The sequence below is a fragment of the Bufo gargarizans genome, chromosome 5, assembly GCF_014858855.1.
Source record: "Bufo gargarizans isolate SCDJY-AF-19 chromosome 5, ASM1485885v1, whole genome shotgun sequence".
NCBI classification, from domain to species: Eukaryota; Metazoa; Chordata; class Amphibia; order Anura; family Bufonidae; genus Bufo; species Bufo gargarizans.
In genome coordinates, this window is record NC_058084.1 from 295109515 (window position 1) to 295134572 (window position 25058).

Below are 25058 nucleotides of genomic sequence, written 5' to 3' on the forward strand. Positions count from 1 at the left end.
CTGTTGAAGCCACTGGTGTGTAATCGTTTCACTTCCTCGATTCCTCGGCCTCGTCCGGTCCAAGTGGGCAATCGTGAGGAGTATGAGGTGAGCAATATCCTGGACTCACGCCTGGTCCGCAGCCGGGTGCAGTTTTTGGTCCATTGGCGTGGTTATGGTCCAGAGGAGCGTTCCTGGGTTCCCTCCGCAGATGTCCATGCTCCTGCTTTGCTCCGAGCCTTCCACGCACGCTTCCCTCAGAAACCGTTCCTTACTCCGCGGAGGAGGGGCCCTTGAGGGGGAGGTACTGTCATGGTCTTACCTCCTTGCTGTTCCCTTCGTTTGACATGTGCTGGCGGCCATCTTGGTTTCTGGGTTTTCTTGTAGCCTCCCACCCTGCGGCTCCTCCTTCCCACTGGGAGGAGCTGGATGCCCAGCTCATATATATAGGAGGTCTGTGGCTTCAGTTCCTTGCTTGGTCCTCCTGTGTTCACATGCTTCCAAGACTGCTGCTGCTTCTGGTTCCTGATCCTGGCCTCGTCTGACTACCCCGTTGGTTCCTGATTCCGGCTTCGTCTGACTACCCCGTTGGTTCCTGATTCCGGCTTCGTCTGACTACCCCGTTGGTTCCTGTTCCTGGCTTCGTCTGACTACCCTTCTGGTTCCTGACCTCTGTCTCCGCAAGACCCTGCTTCGGTTTAGCCATCCGTTCGGACTTTGCTTACGGCTTGCTCTTCAATAAAACCTTCTTATTTTCCACTTATCTCTTGTTGTACGTCTGGTTCATGGTTCCATGACAATGAGTTCAAACTTGCTGCTTTTGCAGATGACCTGCTAATAATCACTACGAATCCCTCTAAAGCCATGAACACTATCCTGTCAATCCTTGATCACTTTGGCTCTTTGTTCAATTTTAAAGTAAACCCCACCAAGTCGCAGGTCCTTCACACCGGGCTTTCACCTTTAACCCTCTCCTCGCTCCAGAAAAACTCTCCATTTAATTGGCATACGCAACAACTAACGTATTTGGGTATCAAGCTTACCCCCCATCTCTCTGACTTGTTTAACCTAAACTACAAACCCCTTCTCGCTTCCATGGTTGCTCAGCTCGACTCCTTGGATCTCCCTTACCTGACCTGGTTCGGGAGGAAAAATATCCTTATGTCCTTAGTTATCCCCAGATTGACCTACTTAATGCAGGTTCTCCCTATTGAGATTCCCCAGTCATTTTTTCAATCTCTGAATAAAAAAATTCGCACCTATATCTGGCAAGGGAAAAGCCCACGCATCTCCTTTAGCACGCTCACCAAACCCCGGACCCACGGAGGAATGGGTTTACCTGACCCTGAAGTTTATATGAAGGCCATCCAATTGTCTAGGGCAGTAGACTGGCTTAGAAGCCCCCCTCACAAAACATGGATTAAGTTAGAGCACTCCTTCCTTAGCGCCCCAGCTCGAGCCCTCTTGTTGGCTGACAGCCCTCTTCCAGCTCCTGGCTCCATACCTAACTCCATGATCCGCAACACTCTAAAGGTCTGGAAGTCGGTCTCGGCGAATAGGGAGATCTTGATGCTTCCCTCCACTCTGCTGCTTGTTGAAGATATTGTAGCCCTCGCCCCTAAGGAATTAAGACAAAGCTGCCCCCCTGCTATAAGGTGCTCAAAACTCACTTTACCTAGCTTACTGGATTCAGAAGGTTGCTTTCCTACGGAAGTTGATCTTATAGGTAAACTAGGACTCTCTTCCCAAAACTATATGCTTACCCGATATCTGATGACAAAAATACCTCCCCTTGTCAAAGAAATACCCCCCGCAAGACAGATTAGCTGGCTGGAGAAGTTGTTTAGCCAGCTAATGCCCCCCCTTAAAACAATCTCTACCATATATAAATCTCTAAAGACCTCTCCCCCTGCCCCAAATTAGCAGCTCTAGGCCTTTGGGAACGAGACTTGGAGAAGTCCTTTTCACCACCTGAAGTTGCAAAGATATTGCTAGCGCCACACAAAATTTCCAGATGCATTCCCATACAGGAAAATAGCTATAAAATTCTCCTCCGCTGGTACAATACTCCTGACAAAACCTGTCGCTTTAAGCCGGGGTCTCCAGACACTTGTTGGAGGTGCCTTAAAGATAAAGGGACGTATCTCCACATTTGGTGGTCCTGCGATCCTATCAAATTATGGTGGCTTGAAATAGTTAAGCTTAGCAACCAAATTTGTAATACCACACACCCATGTACCCCAGAATTAGTTCTTCTCTCCCTGGGAGTAGCTGGATCTAAAGATCATAAGACTTCTCTCTTCTCTTTCCTGTTGGCTGCCGCCAGAATGCTTATACCTACTCACTGGCTCTCCACCGAGATACCTAGGAGAGACCATTGGATCAACAAAGTTGATCAAATATATAGATACGAAGAGATCTCTCACTGGGAAACAAGGTCGAGACCTACCTTCCTTAAAATATGGTCGCCCTGGAAGACTTACAGGAATTTTTCATGATCAGTACAGATATCCCGGTCTCCTCCTGCCTCCATGCAAAGAAATATGTCTTGCCACATATGCGATTTAACATAGAACATTGTCAATATGCTAACTCACATCTAACTGTTAGTATAGTTACACTGTTTTACCCCATCAGTGTTTTGATTTACAGTTTATGATTGTCACCATTCAAGACTATTATTTAAAATGCTTGTATGATTACTGTCTATACGCTTATGTTAGGCATTTTGTGATACAATGATATGTACAATCTGCCCTTTATGACAAAACAATAAAATTGTTTATAAAAAAAAAAAAAAAAAAAAAAAAAATAAATAAAGCATATGAAAGGCCTTTGCTATATCTAAATCATTCTTAACTAGTATTTTGTCATCTGTTCGAATTGGCAAAATCCTGGCTTTCCGTTTGCGTTGTCTTAATAACACCAGCATGAACTTAGTGGGTTTATTTCCATGGGCATAACATTTATGGTTGGTTGCAAGGTATAACTTGGCCGATTGTTTATTCAGGAGTTCTTTAAGCTCATCTCTAGCTAAAGAAAGTTCCAGTAACTGCTGAGTGTTTTGGGAGCTTTTGTGTGAGGATTCCAAAATGGAGATTTTTTTTATATAAATCCGCCACTTTGGCTCGTCTTTGTTTGTTCACATGAGAGGCTATTGAGATAAATTCACCTCTGATAACTGATTTATGGGCTTCCCATAATATATGCGGAGATACTGTTCCTGAATTATTCAGTAGGAAAAATACTCTAAGTTTAGCATCAATTTTCTCTTTCACTTGAGAATTATCTAGCAGGGTCTCATTATGTCTCCAAATGTATGTTCTGGGGAGCGTATCTGGCATTTTAAAAGTGAGAAATACAGGGGCATGATCTGAATGTACTATATTTCCAATGTGTGTCTCTATGCAGCAGTGGATCTGGGCAGTAGGGATTCAAATATAGTCAATTCTATGGTACGTATTATGTGGGTAGGAAAAAAAGGAATAATCTCTCTCACCTGGGTTGTTTGCTCTCCATGCATCAAGACTGCTATTATGTACTAACTTTTTTTACTTGTATTAAGTGTTTTTAAAGGGACTGAGGACTTACCTGAAGTATTGTCTAGAATGTGGTTAAGGGCGACATTAAAGTCCCCAGCTACAACAACAATTCCCTCTCTGAACTCCTCAGGTATCTGCCAAATATTTTTGAACCAGATTTTTTTATCTACATTAGGAGCATATATGTTAGCAAAGGTATACAACTGGGTGTTTATTGTCCCTTTTACTAACAAATATCTTCCCATGGGGTCAGATTTTAATCCAGTCATACTGAAGTCCGTGTGTTTGTGGAAGCCAATACTAACACCGAGCTTATTAGAATGCTCTGAGGAACAGTGATACCAGAGATTGTAATAAGATCACGTCATATTAGGAATCTTGTTGTTTTTAAAGTGTGTTTCCTGTAGAAAGATCACATAAGTTTTTTCCTTGTGTAGGAAATGGGGAATCTGGCTCCTTTTTGCAGAGGTTTTAAAGCCTCTGCCATTATATGTAGATATATGTATGTCTGTCATGATGTAACTTGTGAGTGTAGAGTGACGTACTTACATAACCATGGGCACATGCGTATGTAATAAGGACTACTGGTTACAGAAAAAGTTGATAGAATCACTGGTGCGTAGAGCTTACGGATAAGGAGGGGTGGGGTAGAGCTAAAAGGTAAGAAAAATAACATTAACATCAGGAAAGGGTCAAACAATAACATTCCTCTTAAGACCAGGGATATTAATATCCCAACAAGGGACCTCATTCGGTCAGAACTTCTAACTGAGGTTAGAGGCTGCAGAGGTGTCAAGCTTGGAAAAAACTAATCCAGGACTGACATATGTGTAGAATATGGTGAATCTTAACTAAAAGAAACAGGAATGCAGAAGTGAGTAATACACGTGGTGAAACAGATATCAGAAACCAATCACATTTGCTAAGACTTAACTTAGGGTAGATTGTGACTTAACATGATAATCTAATTGGGCATAGGCTGCCAGTCATATAGTCCTCCCAACCAGATCATATAGGACCAAAGATAACGCAAAAGAAGTTAACACAAGGAATTAAAGGTGATTAGAGGGACTATACAAGTCAGCAGCCATAACCTCATCTCCGTCTAACTGACATGCTGATAGGACACAAAAATCATTCTGGAAATCATGGGTATGATCAGTCCTTTTTGCGGCTTTCCACTCCCAAAGATTTCCCATGGGGTGGAAGGGATGATGTCTTGTGGGATCAGAATATCATTGGTGGCTGACCTGTTCGGAATGTTCACATCATGTATATCCAAAGCAGCGAGGATATCAGGGAGATCTTTGGGAGATCTCAATACATATTTCTTCTCTTTGCACGTGATCAGCATCCCAAATTGAAACAGCCATCTAAAAGCAATGCGTTTTTGTCTAAGATGATCTGTGAGAGGTTTTAGAGCACGTCTCTTATTGAGGGTGGCAGGGGCCAGATCTTGGAACAAGAAGATTTGAGAACCTTCATATTCGATGCTCACACTTTCTCTGGCCCTCTTCATCACCAGGTCTTTTTGGGCGAAATTTAAGAGCTTGCATATAATGTCCCTTGGAGGGTCACCAGGTTTAGGTTTGGGACGTAGGGCACGGTGAGCTTTTTCTATTATGATGGGATCAGGGTAGTCTTCTCCCAGCAGGGATAAACAAATTTATTTTGCTGCAGAGAGAATTGCTTCTACAGCGACAGTTTTTGGGACACCTCTGATGCGAATATTGTTTCTTCTACTTCTATTGTCCTGATCTTCCATATAATCGTACAGATAGTTGATGTGTTGTTGGTAGACAGACAGAGCCGTGGAATTCTTGCTTGTGTATTCGGCTACAGCAGACTGATTAGACTCTAAAGCTTCAACCCTCTGGCCTATTTGCCTCACTTCTCTTTTTATTTCAGAGAGTTCTTCTAGCACAGGATTTAATGCCTTAGATAAAGCTTGTGAGATAAAGGCTCTAGATATTGGGAGATCTGAGGCAACATCAGTTTGGTCCTCATCATCACTTTCTCTATCTTGATGGGAGGCAGTTTGACGTTGAAAGCTGCTTTTAGGGGTGGTGTGAGTTGCCCCTTGAGTGTTTGAGTTTTTCTTCATCATAAACCTGTCAAGGTCAGATTGTGCAAGAGAGGGTGCCTTAGACTGCTTATATGAGTCCTGGTCATCTCCCCTATACCTTCCGACTTTCACCATAGATGCGTATGTTCTGGCCCTGTAGCTAATAACTCACTTCTTCATCCGACAATTAGGTAGATTATCACTTCATTTGTTGTAGATGTAGTTGAAGCTTATATCCATCCTCTTATGAATAAGGTAAGACATCCTCTGCCATATTGCACTGACAGCTTAAATAGGTTACTGTCTCTTTAAAAGTGTAAACTTAAAAGAAGCGGTCTTTAAACATCAGATTTTCCTCTAATTTGAAACTAATCAGCTGGAGGTTCTGTGAAGATGTAGAAAACATTCAAAAAAGTCCCGCATATAGGCAAAGATCTGCACTCTAAGAGGAAACTGCTATAAATGTAGTGGAACGTGATTCAAATAATCCAGCAGCTATTTTGACAGCTTCCAGATGCTTGAGCCTTATGTAAGGATTTTCCACTTGCTAATAATCGCTGTCTGTATGCAGCTCAGGGAATGACAGCTGCCGCTGGAGACCACTCGGGCGATCGTGGTGCCGAGTGTCAAAATGGCGCCCACACAGTGAAATCGCCTTCGGTGCAAAACTATGTCCCCCGATACAGCCGGGCTGAGGAAGGCGCACTTGATGTGGTAAGTTACCTTACACCAGGCATACGGTTACTTTTTCCTGCCGGTCGGAGCGGAAGGGTGGCTTTAAGGACAGCCTCTCACTACTTCCAATCTAGGCCGTGGATTCTTCCCTCGCTAGGCCTCACTCCAAAACTCCGGAACGGAGCTGTCCTTTGGACTCAGATGGGTCTCAAAAGGTGGCGGATGTTGAGTAGAGTCGTCTGCGGTCCGCAAAGTAGTTTGTAGACTGCGAATAAAGGGCAGATGGGTTTGGATTATGTCTCCATAGATGGAGCTGCTGCACCAGACGTCTTTCCCGGTCAGCAGCTAGCCACGCCCCCCCCCCCAATAGCAGCATTTTTTTTACCAAAAAAAAAAAAACATGTTTTAGTGTCTCCATATTCTGAGAGCCATTTTTTGTATTTTTATTTTTTTGGGCAATTGTCTTTGGTAGGGGCTCATTTTTTGCGGGATGAGATGACACTTTGATTGGTATGATTTTGGGGTGTGTATGACTTTTTGATTGCTTGGTATTACACTTTTTGTGATAAAGGCGTAAATAGCTTTTTTTACACCGTTTTTTTATTTTTTTTATGGTGTTCATCTGAGGGCTTAGGTCATGTGGTATTTTTATAGAGATGTTCGTTATGGACATGGCAATAATTAATATGTATACTTTTTTTATTTATTTAAGTTTTACACAATAATATAATTTTTGAAACAAAAGAAATTATATATATATTTTTTGGGCGACATCTTAGGTAGGGGATCATTTTTTGCGGGATGAGGTGACAGTTAGATCGGTACTATTTTGGGGGGGCATAGGCTTTTTTGATTGCTTGGTGTTACAGTTTAAGTGCCGAACACATCAGGATGGTTGAGCACCCAAGTATAATTAATGGAAGTCAATGGGAGAACCTGAGCATTAAACCAGGTACCCCCTGCTCTGAAGAGGGGAGGGTGTCTGGTTCATAGGAAAATTAATTGAAACACCACCAAAATGGTTCTGGAACAGCATGGGGAGGATATCTGGATGCATCATGTTCTTACAGGTCGCTGCTGGGAACAATGTTGTCCGAATAGTACACCACTTTTACAGACTGACAATAATACGCACAAAACCAAAGAAAAAAATAAATTTAAGAGGAAAAATTGTTAGGAAACATTCTTTCCTGTATATTTACTTGTATATAAAGTGCAAGTTATGCCAAAAATTACAAGGAAGAGGTACTCCGATACAACCTGTATATCACATAAAGGAGGGCCTCATTCACATTGTGGTACAATTGTTCATGTAGTGGGACTCTTACACTCATAAAGCCTGTGCACTAAGTGAAAGGGCTGCCAAAAATTACAAGTAACAGACACTCTAATACCCCCTTTGTTACACATAAAGGAGGGCATCATACACAGCCTTGAAAATTTTATGATTGATGGCCTGCTGGTAAACCTCAAAAACATTTGGAGCAAGGGCCTGCTAATCTGACCATCTAAAACATTTCGGGCGAGGGACTCCTGACACTTTGGTGACTCCTGGGGTTTATTGCACATCCCTGTGACGGTGACAATGCATTCAGATGTCTGCCCTATCAACTTTTGATGTTATTTTCAGCCCAAACCATGTAGACCATGGGTAACAGGGGAATCATGGTTCAATTCTGGAAAGGGAGCCTGAGAAACAGCTACAGCTACCACATCCAAGCAAGGCAGCATGCACACAAATTACATATTAGGTATAATTAGGTGAGGGCCTGCAGGTGAGATGACCTTGTAAAAGATTTTAGGTGCGGGCCTGCAGGTGAGATGACCTTGTAAAAGATTTTAGGTGTGGGCCTGCAGGTGCACACAAATTACCTATTAGGTATAATTAGGTGAGGGCCTGCAGGTAAGATGACCTTGTAAAAGATTTTAGGTGCGGGCCTGCAGGTGAGATGACCTTGTAAAAGATTTTAGGTGCGGGCCTGCAGGTGAGCTGAACCTGTAAAAGATTTTAGGTGCAGGCCTGCTGGTTAGCTGACACTGTAAAAGATTGTAGGTGAAGGCCTGCTGGTGAGCTGACCCTGTAAAAAACTATATGCGAAGGCCTGCTGGTGAGCTGACTGTAACGGATCTCCTGGCACCCCGACTGAGTACCTCCGTTGCTGGATGCTCCTAGCGTTTCCTGAGGTCTCCAAGCACTCTGGCAGACACCACCATCACCGAACCGAAGAAGCAGATAAATACTCTTCAAACATATGAATGCTGTAGACAGTGGAATAGGAAACCATATGAATAGGTTTTCGCTCCTAGCAGTCAAACTGGAATAGCATACCATAAATCCTCCCCCAAGAATGAGACGACACTTCACTTTGAGGGTTAAAACAGGAACTGACTGTACTTGACATACAGCCTCTTTTACTCTTTTATTCACAAAACACCAACATAGTACTGCCCACAGGGTTTTGAAATACAACCAATCAATATATTACAACACATACAATGTAAGTACAGCAACCAATCGTTCACGCCCCTAGGGGACCAGAAGGTAGACTGTGACACAGGACAGATATGTAGCAATTCAGGATACAGATACAACACCCCCCCACAATGCATCATGGTTTCCTCCTCTCTGCCCTGGAGACAACCGAGGAGCAATCCAATTATCTCTCAGGACAAAGGGAAATCACCAATACGCATGTGGAGACAACAGGACAAGCATCACCATTTAAACACACAATGGGACAATGGCACAATGGGACAATAGAAACACACCCAGCATATTCCTCCCCTCTGTCTATCCACTCAACTATCTCCCAAGCTGACAAGTTACACTTATTATACATTGTTACAACTTCGTGAGTTTAGATTGTCCATACATATAACTTACATCAATTTAACCAGTATACTTTGGGGACAAACCTATCCAAAATTCACTTGAATAGGTTCAGGGGTTTAAAAGTTAGTATGGGCCATAATCCTGGGGCAAGAGGCTGGTAAACAGGCCTCTCCAAAACCCAGTGGCGAGGTTGGTTTCGCCACACTGACCCTGTAAAAGATTTTAGGTGCTGGCCTGCTGGTGAGTTGACCCTGCAAAAGATTTTAGGTGCGGGCCTGGTGGTGAGCTGACCCTCTAAAACATTATATACGAAGGAATGCAGGTGAGCTGACCCTGTAAAACATTATATGCGAGGACATGCAGGTTTGCTGACCCTCTAAAAAGATAAATGTAAGGGCCTTCAGGTGAGCTGACCCTGTAAAAGATTTGAGGTGCGGGCCTGCTGTTGAGCTGACCCTGAAAAAATTATATGCAAGGGCCTTCATGTAAGCTGACTCTGTAAAAGATTTTAGGTGTGTACCTGCTGATGTACTGACTCTCTAAAACATTATATGCAAGGGCCTTCAGGTGAGCTGACCCTGTAAAACATTGTATGCAAGGGAATGCAGGTGAGCTGACCCTCTAAAAAATTAAATGCAAGCGCCTTCAGGTGAGCTTTAAAAGATTTGAGGTGCAGGCCTGCTGGTGAGATGATCCTGTAAAAGATTTTATGTGCGGGCCTGCTGGTGATCTGACCCAGTAAGGGATTGTAGGTGAAGTCTTGCTGGTGAGCTGACCCTCTAAAAAATTATATGCGAGGACCCGCAGCTGAGTTGACCCTGTAAAACATTATATGCGAAGGGCATATATGCAAGGGCATTATATGTGACAAATAAGCATGTTGATATGATGTAAGAGGAGGAGGATGAGAAAATGGAAGATTCAACCATATATCCTTGTTTGTGGCGGAAGTGATGCATGGGAATACAGTGTATTCAGTACATTATATACAACGCATTTAAAGTGCCTTTATGTTCAGCGGCTTTCCTCTGGTGGAGTCGAGAAGTCATGGTCAATCCAGGCCTTGTTGATTTTTATAGGAAGTCAACCTGTCAGCATTTTCAGTTGACAGGCGGATACCCTTACAGTATCTTTTATAATGCCACCAGCAGCACCCGCTCAGACAAAATGCTGGAGGCAGGGAAGGCCAGAACCTCCAAGGCGTAGAGCGCCAGTTTGTGCCACATGTCCAGCTTGGACACCCAGTAGTTGTGAGGCACAGAGGGATCATTGAGGACGCTGACACGGTCTGATATGTACTTCTTCAACATCTTCCAAAATTAGGGTATGGGTGCTTTAGGGCTGTCATGAAACTGTCCCAGGCTTTAAAGAGAGCTTCCCTGCCTCTGTTGGAACTGCTATGTGTTACCCTTGTCTCCACTCCTCAGTTGGCCAAGGAAATACTCTGCCGCCAGAGTTGTCAGACAGAAATTTTTGGAGCAATTTTTCAACAAGGATCTTCTGGTATTGCACCGTTTTGCTCGTCCTGTCCACCAGAGGAATGCGAGATGAGAAGTTCTCTTTTTAGCGGGGGTTGAGAAGGGTGAACAAGCAGTAATCCGTGTTGTATAAAATACGTATAGCGCGCGGGTCGCGGGAAAGGTAGCCTAACGTGAAGTCAGCCATGTGTGCCAGAGAACCGATAGGCAAGGCTTCGCTGTCGTCATCAGGATGATCACTCTCAATCTCCTCATCCTCTTCCTCCTCTTCTGCCTACCCATGCTAAACAGATGGAATTAAACTTCCATGGGTAGAGATGACCTTGCGGTTCGCCCCGGCAGTCGTTTTGCCGCAAACTTTTCTCGTTCGCAATTCACTGAGCATGCGAACATATGGCGATATTCGCACACGCCATATTTTTTTGCATAGCGCCGTTCTTTGACCCATGACACATCCATCAGGTGGGACAGGACAGCCAATTGAGACGTTTCAGCACATGGACACACCCCCAACCCTATAACAGAACCAGATCTGGCAGTCATTTTACATCATGTGTTTTGCTAGTAGTGATGGGCAAACATCGGCCGGGACGGACGTACTTGATCAAATGTTCGCGAACCGCAAGTTTGCGGCAGGCCCATTCACTTTAAAAACAGGCGAACCTGGAATACCTTCAGGTCATATTTGGAGCCACCAAATACTTACTAGAAGTGCACAAATAGTCCCATAACATGGACAGTGACATACCAGATGTATTATTTGCGATCTCCATTCATTATTTTTTCTATTCAAAATATCGGCAATGTAATTTTTGCCTATGTGCAAAATATGTGCAGCCTACTACAGCAACTGGGTTTCCACCAGACCGAAGTTAGATGCGATCAGAAAAGATGGTTGGCAAAAATTTTTGCAGCGTTGAGGAAGAATTTCTGATCACTGTAAGTAATTTGACATTAAAGCAGTGTATTTGATTACATTTCACACGCATGTTATAACAATTGCTGTATATGCAGATTGAGTGTTTAAAAAAAGCGCCATTGTGAAAATCCCTAATGATGTGATTTTTTTCGCGGTACACACAACTTCACATTTTATAAGGTCTCGTGAGATATTAGTGATTGGTGCACTAAGTATTGTTGTGAGAACTTGCCACTCCAGTACAGGCCCCAAAAATTAGCCAATGGGCAATCACCTGACAACACATAACTTTGCAGGATTCTGTGGCTCGACAGACATTAGGCGGTCACAGGATAAAAATGTAACTGTCGGCCAGTACAGACTCCAAAAATTAGCCAATAGGCATTCACCTGACAGCAAAAATTTTTGGATTCTGTGGCTGGAGGTACATTAGGCGGACAGAGGATAAATATGTAACTGTCGGCCAGTACAGGCCCCAAAAATTAGGCATTCACCTAAGACAGGGACCATGATTTGTTCTGGGTGGTGGGAGATATTTTTGGGCTGTCATGAGGAATTTCAATCAAACATGGTCGACTCATCACATCTGTTGAATTTCTCTGAGATCCATGCCTCATTCATTTTTAGAAATGTGCGGTAGTTCACACAGTCGTGCGCTTATTGGTCATGATTCCCCCTGCTGCTCTGAAAGTCCTTTCGGACAGGACACTGGATGAGGGGCAAGCCAACAGTTCCATGACAAATTGTGCCAGCTCTGGCCACAGGTCAAGCCTGCAAACCCAGTAGTCCAGAGGTTTATCGCTTCTCAGAGCGTCCACATCGGCCGTTAACCCGATGTAGTCGGACACCTGTCGGTCTAGGCGTTCCCTGAGGCTGGATCCGGAGGACGGCTGTCGATGGGTTGGCTGCAAGAATGATCTCATATCTGAAGTGACAGACACATCTTCAAACTGCCCTCTTCTTCCATGCGCTGTTGTATTGGTACCCACAACTGTTTCTCTGTGAGTGGAAATTCCTCTGCCAGCACCCGCAAAAGCAGAATTTCTCGAACCAAGGCCTGGAAGTGCTGCATTCTGACAGCCCTCTATGATGGTGGTAACATTTCCGCCATTTTGTGTTTGTACCGGGTGTCTAAGTACATTGCCACTCAGTACAGGTCCTTTCCCTTTATGCTTTTTATATGGGGGTCCCTCTTGAAACACTGGAGCATGACAGCCCCCATTTGCACTAAACTGGAAGAGGCGGAGTGGCTTAGCTCCTGCTCATCATCCAGGATAATGTCGTCCTCATTCTCCTCCCTTCATCCACGGACAGCACCAGGGATCCCAGAAACGTTTAAAGCATGCTCTTCTTGCTCCTCCTCCTCCGCGACACCACCCTTTTTTGACTCACCTTCAGACGCCTGTTGTAGACTTGTCTCAGATGGAGTAGCCCCCCCCCCCCCCCGGGAATTCATCCAGCTTTGCAACTTCCTCATCTTCCTGCTTCTGCTCCTCGATGAATTGATCAATGACACAATGCAATGCACGCTCCAAACAGAAGGCACAAGGTACAATGTCACTGATGGTGCACTGGCTGCGACTGACCAGTTTCATGATCTCATCAAAAGGCTGCAGTAGTCTGCATGTGTCACGCATGAGCAGCCACTGGTGCGGTGAAAAAAAAAAACAAGGTCCCCAGAACCTGTCCTGCCGCAGAGTTCGTACAGGTAGTCATTAACTGCATGTTTCTGCTGGAGCAGCCTATCAAGCATATACAAGTATTTAAATCACGTTGGGCAGTCACAGATCAGACGTCTGACGGGCAGGCGGTGTCGCCGCTGAATGTCCGCAAGGTGAGCCATGGCCGTGTAAGATCTTCTAAAATGGCCAGAGATTTTCCTGGCCTGCCGTAAGGCGTCCTGGACCCCGGAGTATTTGGCAACGAATCACTGCACGACTAAGTTCAGGATGTGTGCCATGCACGGCACATGTGTCATTTTGCCCTGTTTCAGAGCGGTCAGCAGATTGACACCATTGTCGCACACCACAAATTGAGCGGGGTTAGCCACTGATCTGCCTGTGACCGCAGAGCTGAAAGGAATGCAGGTGTGGCTCTTGGCTTCCAGGCACAGCAGACGCAGCACAGCATGGCAACGTCTCAGCTGGCACATCAAATAGGTTCCGGGGATCTTGGGGGGTGCAGTGGAAAAGACGGTAGCAGCAGAAAAGGTGGAGTCAGCCGAGGAGGAGAGAGAGGATGGAGTAGGAGGAGAAGAAGAGGCAGGCCTGCATGCAATCCATGGCGGTAACACCAAATCTACACGGGTGCCACGGGTTGCATGCTTGACGGCCGTCAGAAGGTTCACCCGTTGGGCAGTAAAATTTATATATCTTCCCTGCCCATGTTTGATAGGTCATGTGTCTGTGGTCAGATGTATCTTGGCACCAACACTGTGTGCAAGAGATACATCCACTTGCAGCTGAACGTGGCCATATAGCTCTGGGATGCCCTTCAGGGAGAAATATTTCCTCCCGTGGACCTTCCATTGTGGTGTTCCAATGACCACAAATTTTCTAAAGGCCTCTGAGTCCACCAATTTATATGGCAGTAGTTGGCGGGCTAGCAGTTCTGACAAGCCAGCGGTCACTGGCAAAAGACAGCATGTAAAATGGAGCCCAGATCAGGTTTATTTATAATGTAGGGGGTATGTCCCTGTGCTGAAAAAGGTCTCAATTGGCTGTCCTGTACTACCTGATGGATGTGTCATGGGTCAAAGTTCTTCACAATGTAAAAGAATATGGCGGGTGCAAATATCACCATATGTTCACATGTTCGGCGAATCTTGAACGCGCAAAGTTCACAGCGAAACGACCGCCGGGCGAACCACAAGGCCATCTCTGTTTGCCAATGTAGGGAGAGGTTGCATTTTGGAGTAGGGACAGTTAGGGACACCAAACGCTAGCTAATAGGACCTTTTAAGGACTGGTATAGGTGTGCTATCGATAGGTGTGATATAGGGGGATGTGATATACTTATAATACACTTTCTAACACAGAAATTATACTATAGTTTATTTGTATTGTGCAGCAGTTGTGTGCAGTTCTGCTGCGATACTGCAGCTAGATAGAGACAAACACTAATGGAGTAACCAATTGCAATGGGTGTGATATACCCGTTGCCCCCAAAAAAACTGGTTAAGGGCTGCAATATGCCTTCTTCCACAAAATCCTGATTGAGGGGTGCTATATACCTGTTTCCGCCAAATACTCATTGAGGGGTGCTATTTATCAGTTTCAGCCAAATACTGATTGAGGGGTGTTATATACCATCTTCAACAAAATACTGATTGAAGGGTGCTATTGCTATATACCTTCTTCCACCAAATACTGATTAAGGGCTGCAATAAACCTGTTTGCATAAAATACTGATTGAGTGGTGCCATATACCTGTTTCTGCCACATACCGGTTGAGGGGTGTTATATACCGGTTTCCGCCAAATGCTGATTGAGGAGGGCCATATACCTGTTTCCGCCAAATACTGATTGAAAGGTGCTATATACCTGCTTCCGCCAAAAACTGATTGAGGGGTGCCATATACCTTCTTCCACAAATACTGATTGAGGAGTGCTATTGCTATATACCTTCTTCCACCATTTTCTGATAAAATACTGATTGAGGGGTGTCATATACCTTCTTCCACCAAATACTGATTGAGGGGTGCTATACACCATTTTCCACTAAATACTGATTGAGGGGTGTCATATACCTTCTTCCACCAAATACTGATTGAGGGGTGCAATACACCAACTTCCACAAAATAATAATTGAGGGGTGCCATATTCCTGTTTCCGCCAAATACTGATTGAGGGGTGCTATATACCTGTCTCGGCCAAATACCGATTAAGGGGTGCCATATACCTTCTTCCACTAAATACTGATAGAGGGGTGCTATTGTTATATACCTTCTTCCACCAAATATTGATTGAGGGGTGCAATACACCTGCTTTCACAAAATACTGATTGAGGGGTGACATATACCTGTTTACTCTAAATAATGATCGAGTGATGCTATATACCTGTTTCCGCCAAATACTGATTGAGGGGTGCTATATACCTTTTTCCACCAAATAATGATTGAGGGGTGCCATATACCTTCTTCCACAAAATACTGATTGTGGGGTGCTATTGCTATATACCTTCTTCAACCAAATACTGATTGAAGGGTGCAATACATTATTTTCTGCCAAATACTGATTGAGGGGTGTCATATACCTTCTTTAACTAATTTCTGTTTAAGGATTGCTATTGCTTTATACCTTGTTCCACCAAATACTGATTGAGGGGTGCAATACACCTGCTTCTGAAAAATACTGGTTGAGGGCTGCCATATTCCTGTTTCCGCCAAATACTCATTGAGGGGTGCTATATACCTGTTTCTGACAAATACTGATTGAGGGGTGCCATATACCTTCTTCCACTAAATACTTATTGAGGAATTCTTTTGCTGAATACCTTTTTCCACCAAATACTGATTGAGGGGTGCAATACACCTTCTTCCACCAAAAAATGATTGAGGGGTGCAATACACCTGTTTCCAGAAAATACTGATTGAGGGGTGCCATATACCTGCTTCCACAAAATACTGATTGAGGGGTGCCATATACCTTCTTCCACAAATACTGATTGAGGAGTGCTATTGCTATATACCTTCTTCCACCATTTTCTGATTAAATACTGATTGAGGGGTGTCATATACCTTCTTCCACCAAATACTGATTGAGGGGTGCTATACACAATTTTCCACCAAATACTGATTGTGGGGTGTCATATACCTTCTTCCACTAAATACTGATTGAGGGGTGCTATTGCTATATACCTTCTTCCACCAAATACTGATTGAGGGGTGCAATACATCTACTTCCACAAAATAATAATTGAGGGGTGCCATATTCCTGTTTCCGCCAAATACTGATTGAGGGGTGCTATATACCTGTCTCGGCCAAATACCGATTAAGGGGTGCCATATACCTTCTTCCACTAAATACTGATTGAGGGGTGCTATTGCTATATACCTTCTTCCACCAAATACTGATTGAGGGGTGCAATACACCTACTTTCACAAAATAATAATTGAGGGGTGCTATATTCCTGTTTCCGACAAATACCGATTAAGGGGTGCCATATACCTTCTTCCACTAAATACTGATAGAGGGGTGCTATTGTTATATACCTTCTTCCACCAAATATTAATTGAGGGGTACAATTCACCTGCTTTCACAAAATATTGATTGAGGGGTGACATATACCTGATTACTCCAAATAATGATTGAGGGGTGCTATATACCTTTTTCCACCAAAAAATGATTGAGGGGTGCCATATACCTTCTTCCACAAAATGCTGATTGAGGGGTGCTATTGCTATATACCTTCTTCTACCAAATACTGATTGAAGGGTGCAATACACTATTTTCTGCCAAATACTGATTGAGGTGTGTCATATACCTTCTTTAACTAATTTCTGTTTAAGGAGTGCTATTGCTATATACCTTGTTCCACAAAATACCGATTGAGGGGTGCAATACACCTGCTTCTGCAAAATACTGATTGAGGGCTGCCATATTCCTGTTTCCGCCAAATACTGATTGAGGGGTGCTATATACCTGTTTTGGCCAAATACTGATTATGGGGTGCCATATACCTTCTTCCACTAAATACTGATTGAGGAGTGCTTTTGCTAAATACCTTCTTCCACCAAATACTGATTGAGGGGTGCAATACACCTTCTTCCACCAAAGAATGATTGAGGGGTGTAATACACCTGTTTCCGGAAAAATACTGATTGAGAGGTGCCATATACCTGCTTCCACAAAATACTGATTGAGGGGTGCCATATACCTGTTTCCACCAAATACTGATTGAGTGGTGCTATATACCTGATTCCACCAAATACTGATTGAGGGGTGCTATATAACTGTTTCCATCAAATACTGATTGAGGGGTGCTATATACTTGTTTCCGCCAAATACTGATTGAAGGGTGCCATATACCTTCTTCCACTAAATACTGATTGAGGGGTGCTATTGCTATATACCTTCTTCTACCAAGTATTGACTGAGAGCAATACACATACTTCCACAAAATACTTATTGAAGGGTTCCATATTCCTTTTTCCGCCAAATACTGATTGAGGAGTGCTATATACCTGTTTCCGCCAAATACTCATTGAGGGGTGCCATATACCTTCTTCCACTAAATACTGATTGAGGGGTGCTATTGCTATATACCTTCTTGCACCAAATACTCATTGAGGGGTGCAATACACCTTTTTTCCACCAAATACTGATTGAGGGGTGCCATATATACCTTTTTCCTCTAAATACTGATTGAGGGGTGCTATTGCTATATACATTCTTCCACCAAATACTGATTGAAGGGTGCCATATACCTTCGTCCCCTAAATACTGATTGAGGGGTGCTATTGCTATATACCTTCTTCCACCAAATATTGACTGAGGGGTGCAATACACATACTTCCACAAAATACTTATTGAAGGGTTCCATATTTCTTTTTCAGCCAAATACTGATTGAGGAGTGCTATATACCTGTTTCCACCAAATACTCATTGAGGGGTGCCATATACCTTCTTCCACTAAATACTGATTGAGGGGTGCTATTGCTATATACCTTCTTGCAACAAATACTCATTGAGGGGTGCAATACACCTTTTTTCCACCAAATACTGATTGAGGGGTGCCATATACCTTATTCCTCTAAATACTGATTGAGGAGTGCTATTGCTATATACATTCTTCCACCAAATACTGATTGAGGGGGTGCAATACACCATTTTCCGCCAAATACTGATTTGATGGTGTCATATAACTTCTTACTCTAAATACTGATTTAGGGGTGCTATTGCTATATAACTTCTTCCACCAAATACTGATTGAGGGGTGCTGCTCATGTGTGACGCATACAGACTTCTGCGGCCATTTGATCTGATCACCAAACTGTTTAGTCTCAGCCAGGGCGCCATCAGTGACATCATACCTTATGCCTTCTTTCTGAAGCGTACATTGCATCGTGTCATTGATCAAGCCATCGAGGAGCAGGAAGATGAGGAAGTCGCAATGCTGGATGAAAAGGTGGGGGCTACTCCATCTGAGACAAGTCAGCAGGAGTCTGAAGAAGAGTCAGAGGAGGATGTTGCCCGGTGGGAGGAGGAGGAGGAGCAAGAAGAGCAGGCTTTAAACTTTTTGGGGATCCCTGGGGTCGTCCATGGATGGGCGAGGATACCGAGGATGACATTCTCCTGGGCGATGAGCAGGTCCACCGCTAAAAGATTTTAGGTGTGTACCTGCTGATGTACTGACTCTCTAAAACATTATATGCAAGGGCCTTCAGGTGAGCTGACCCTGTAAAACATTGTATGCAAGGGAATGCAGGTGAGCTGACCCTCTAAAAAATTAAATGCAAGCGCCTTCAGGTGAGCTTTAAAAGATTTGAGGTGCAGGCCTGCTGGTGAGATGATCCTGTAAAAGATTTTATGTGCGGGCCTGCTGGTGATCTGACCCAGTAAGGGATTGTAGGTGAAGTCTTGCTGGTGAGCTGACCCTCTAAAAAATTATATGCGAGGACCCGCAGCTGAGTTGACCCTGTAAAACATTATATGCGAAGGGCATATATGCAAGGGCATTATATGTGACAAATAAGCATGTTGATATGATGTAAGAGGAGGAGGATGAGAAAATGGAAGATTCAACCATATATCCTTGTTTGTGGCGGAAGTGATGCATGGGAATACAGTGTATTCAGTACATTATATACAACGCATTTAAAGTGCCTTTATGTTCAGCGGCTTTCCTCTGGTGGAGTCGAGAAGTCATGGTCAATCCAGGCCTTGTTGATTTTTATAGGAAGTCAACCTGTCAGCATTTTCAGTTGACAGGCGGATACCCTTACAGTATCTTTTATAATGCCACCAGCAGCACCCGCTCAGACAAAATGCTGGAGGCAGGGAAGGCCAGAACCTCCAAGGCGTAGAGCGCCAGTTTGTGCCACATGTCCAGCTTGGACACCCAGTAGTTGTGAGGCACAGAGGGATCATTGAGGACGCTGACACGGTCTGATATGTACTTCTTCAACATCTTCCAAAATTAGGGTATGGGTGCTTTAGGGCTGTCATGAAACTGTCCCAGGCTTTAAAGAGAGCTTCCCTGCCTCTGTTGGAACTGCTATGTGTTACCCTTGTCTCCACTCCTCAGTTGGCCAAGGAAATACTCTGCCGCCAGAGTTGTCAGACAGAAATTTTTGGAGCAATTTTTCAACAAGGATCTTCTGGTATTGCACCGTTTTGCTCGTCCTGTCCACCAGAGGAATGCGAGATGAGAAGTTCTCTTTTTAGCGGGGGTTGAGAAGGGTGAACAAGCAGTAATCCGTGTTGTATAAAATACGTATAGCGCGCGGGTCGCGGGAAAGGTAGCCTAACGTGAAGTCAGCCATGTGTGCCAGAGAACCGATAGGCAAGGCTTCGCTGTCGTCATCAGGATGATCACTCTCAATCTCCTCATCCTCTTCCTCCTCTTCTGCCTACCCATGCTAAACAGATGGAATTAAACTTCCATGGGTAGAGATGACCTTGCGGTTCGCCCCGGCAGTCGTTTTGCCGCAAACTTTTCTCGTTCGCAATTCACTGAGCATGCGAACATATGGCGATATTCGCACACGCCATATTTTTTTGCATAGCGCCGTTCTTTGACCCATGACACATCCATCAGGTGGGACAGGACAGCCAATTGAGACGTTTCAGCACATGGACACACCCCCAACCCTATAACAGAACCAGATCTGGCAGTCATTTTACATCATGTGTTTTGCTAGTAGTGATGGGCAAACATCGGCCGGGACGGACGTACTTGATCAAATGTTCGCGAACCGCAAGTTTGCGGCAGGCCCATTCACTTTAAAAACAGGCGAACCTGGAATACCTTCAGGTCATATTTGGAGCCACCAAATACTTACTAGAAGTGCACAAATAGTCCCATAACATGGACAGTGACATACCAGATGTATTATTTGCGATCTCCATTCATTATTTTTTCTATTCAAAATATCGGCAATGTAATTTTTGCCTATGTGCAAAATATGTGCAGCCTACTACAGCAACTGGGTTTCCACCAGACCGAAGTTAGATGCGATCAGAAAAGATGGTTGGCAAAAATTTTTGCAGCGTTGAGGAAGAATTTCTGATCACTGTAAGTAATTTGACATTAAAGCAGTGTATTTGATTACATTTCACACGCATGTTATAACAATTGCTGTATATGCAGATTGAGTGTTTAAAAAAAGCGCCATTGTGAAAATCCCTAATGATGTGATTTTTTTCGCGGTACACACAACTTCACATTTTATAAGGTCTCGTGAGATATTAGTGATTGGTGCACTAAGTATTGTTGTGAGAACTTGCCACTCCAGTACAGGCCCCAAAAATTAGCCAATGGGCAATCACCTGACAACACATAACTTTGCAGGATTCTGTGGCTCGACAGACATTAGGCGGTCACAGGATAAAAATGTAACTGTCGGCCAGTACAGACTCCAAAAATTAGCCAATAGGCATTCACCTGACAGCAAAAATTTTTGGATTCTGTGGCTGGAGGTACATTAGGCGGACAGAGGATAAATATGTAACTGTCGGCCAGTACAGGCCCCAAAAATTAGGCATTCACCTAAGACAGGGACCATGATTTGTTCTGGGTGGTGGGAGATATTTTTGGGCTGTCATGAGGAATTTCAATCAAACATGGTCGACTCATCACATCTGTTGAATTTCTCTGAGATCCATGCCTCATTCATTTTTAGAAATGTGCGGTAGTTCACACAGTCGTGCGCTTATTGGTCATGATTCCCCCTGCTGCTCTGAAAGTCCTTTCGGACAGGACACTGGATGAGGGGCAAGCCAACAGTTCCATGACAAATTGTGCCAGCTCTGGCCACAGGTCAAGCCTGCAAACCCAGTAGTCCAGAGGTTTATCGCTTCTCAGAGCGTCCACATCGGCCGTTAACCCGATGTAGTCGGACACCTGTCGGTCTAGGCGTTCCCTGAGGCTGGATCCGGAGGACGGCTGTCGATGGGTTGGCTGCAAGAATGATCTCATATCTGAAGTGACAGACACATCTTCAAACTGCCCTCTTCTTCCATGCGCTGTTGTATTGGTACCCACAACTGTTTCTCTGTGAGTGGAAATTCCTCTGCCAGCACCCGCAAAAGCAGAATTTCTCGAACCAAGGCCTGGAAGTGCTGCATTCTGACAGCCCTCTATGATGGTGGTAACATTTCCGCCATTTTGTGTTTGTACCGGGTGTCTAAGTACATTGCCACTCAGTACAGGTCCTTTCCCTTTATGCTTTTTATATGGGGGTCCCTCTTGAAACACTGGAGCATGACAGCCCCCATTTGCACTAAACTGGAAGAGGCGGAGTGGCTTAGCTCCTGCTCATCATCCAGGATAATGTCGTCCTCATTCTCCTCCCTTCATCCACGGACAGCACCAGGGATCCCAGAAACGTTTAAAGCATGCTCTTCTTGCTCCTCCTCCTCCGCGACACCACCCTTTTTTGACTCACCTTCAGACTCCTGTTGTAGACTTGTCTCAGATGGAGTAGCCCCCCCCCCCCCCGGGAATTCATCCAGCTTTGCAACTTCCTCATCTTCCTGCTTCTGCTCCTCGATGAATTGATCAATGACACAATGCAATGCACGCTCCAAACAGAAGGCACAAGGTACAATGTCACTGATGGTGCACTGGCTGCGACTGACCAGTTTCATGATCTCATCAAAAGGCTGCAGTAGTCTGCATGTGTCACGCATGAGCAGCCACTGGTGCGGTGAAAAAAAAAAACAAGGTCCCCAGAACCTGTCCTGCCGCAGAGTTCGTACAGGTAGTCATTAACTGCATGTTTCTGCTGGAGCAGCCTATCAAGCATATACAAGTATTTAAATCACGTTGGGCAGTCACAGATCAGACGTCTGACGGGCAGGCGGTGTCGCCGCTGAATGTCCGCAAGGTGAGCCATGGCCGTGTAAGATCTTCTAAAATGGCCAGAGATTTTCCTGGCCTGCCGTAAGGCGTCCTGGACCCCGGAGTATTTGGCAACGAATCACTGCACGACTAAGTTCAGGATGTGTGCCATGCACGGCACATGTGTCATTTTGCCCTGTTTCAGAGCGGTCAGCAGATTGACACCATTGTCGCACACCACAAATTGAGCGGGGTTAGCCACTGATCTGCCTGTGACCGCAGAGCTGAAAGGAATGCAGGTGTGGCTCTTGGCTTCCAGGCACAGCAGACGCAGCACAGCATGGCAACGTCTCAGCTGGCACATCAAATAGGTTCCGGGGATCTTGGGGGGTGCAGTGGAAAAGACGGTAGCAGCAGAAAAGGTGGAGTCAGCCGAGGAGGAGAGAGAGGATGGAGTAGGAGGAGAAGAAGAGGCAGGCCTGCATGCAATCCATGGCGGTAACACCAAATCTACACGGGTGCCACGGGTTGCATGCTTGACGGCCGTCAGAAGGTTCACCCGTTGGGCAGTAAAATTTATATATCTTCCCTGCCCATGTTTGATAGGTCATGTGTCTGTGGTCAGATGTATCTTGGCACCAACACTGTGTGCAAGAGATACATCCACTTGCAGCTGAACGTGGCCATATAGCTCTGGGATGCCCTTCAGGGAGAAATATTTCCTCCCGTGGACCTTCCATTGTGGTGTTCCAATGACCACAAATTTTCTAAAGGCCTCTGAGTCCACCAATTTATATGGCAGTAGTTGGCGGGCTAGCAGTTCTGACAAGCCAGCGGTCACTGGCAAAAGACAGCATGTAAAATGGAGCCCAGATCAGGTTTATTTATAATGTAGGGGGTATGTCCCTGTGCTGAAAAAGGTCTCAATTGGCTGTCCTGTACTACCTGATGGATGTGTCATGGGTCAAAGTTCTTCACAATGTAAAAGAATATGGCGGGTGCAAATATCACCATATGTTCACATGTTCGGCGAATCTTGAACGCGCAAAGTTCACAGCGAAACGACCGCCGGGCGAACCACAAGGCCATCTCTGTTTGCCAATGTAGGGAGAGGTTGCATTTTGGAGTAGGGACAGTTAGGGACACCAAACGCTAGCTAATAGGACCTTTTAAGGACTGGTATAGGTGTGCTATCGATAGGTGTGATATAGGGGGATGTGATATACTTATAATACACTTTCTAACACAGAAATTATACTATAGTTTATTTGTATTGTGCAGCAGTTGTGTGCAGTTCTGCTGCGATACTGCAGCTAGATAGAGACAAACACTAATGGAGTAACCAATTGCAATGGGTGTGATATACCCGTTGCCCCCAAAAAAACTGGTTAAGGGCTGCAATATGCCTTCTTCCACAAAATCCTGATTGAGGGGTGCTATATACCTGTTTCCGCCAAATACTCATTGAGGGGTGCTATTTATCAGTTTCAGCCAAATACTGATTGAGGGGTGTTATATACCATCTTCAACAAAATACTGATTGAAGGGTGCTATTGCTATATACCTTCTTCCACCAAATACTGATTAAGGGCTGCAATAAACCTGTTTGCATAAAATACTGATTGAGTGGTGCCATATACCTGTTTCTGCCACATACCGGTTGAGGGGTGTTATATACCGGTTTCCGCCAAATGCTGATTGAGGAGGGCCATATACCTGTTTCCGCCAAATACTGATTGAAAGGTGCTATATACCTGCTTCCGCCAAAAACTGATTGAGGGGTGCCATATACCTTCTTCCACAAATACTGATTGAGGAGTGCTATTGCTATATACCTTCTTCCACCATTTTCTGATAAAATACTGATTGAGGGGTGTCATATACCTTCTTCCACCAAATACTGATTGAGGGGTGCTATACACCATTTTCCACTAAATACTGATTGAGGGGTGTCATATACCTTCTTCCACCAAATACTGATTGAGGGGTGCAATACACCAACTTCCACAAAATAATAATTGAGGGGTGCCATATTCCTGTTTCCGCCAAATACTGATTGAGGGGTGCTATATACCTGTCTCGGCCAAATACCGATTAAGGGGTGCCATATACCTTCTTCCACTAAATACTGATAGAGGGGTGCTATTGTTATATACCTTCTTCCACCAAATATTGATTGAGGGGTGCAATACACCTGCTTTCACAAAATACTGATTGAGGGGTGACATATACCTGTTTACTCTAAATAATGATCGAGTGATGCTATATACCTGTTTCCGCCAAATACTGATTGAGGGGTGCTATATACCTTTTTCCACCAAATAATGATTGAGGGGTGCCATATACCTTCTTCCACAAAATACTGATTGTGGGGTGCTATTGCTATATACCTTCTTCAACCAAATACTGATTGAAGGGTGCAATACATTATTTTCTGCCAAATACTGATTGAGGGGTGTCATATACCTTCTTTAACTAATTTCTGTTTAAGGATTGCTATTGCTTTATACCTTGTTCCACCAAATACTGATTGAGGGGTGCAATACACCTGCTTCTGAAAAAT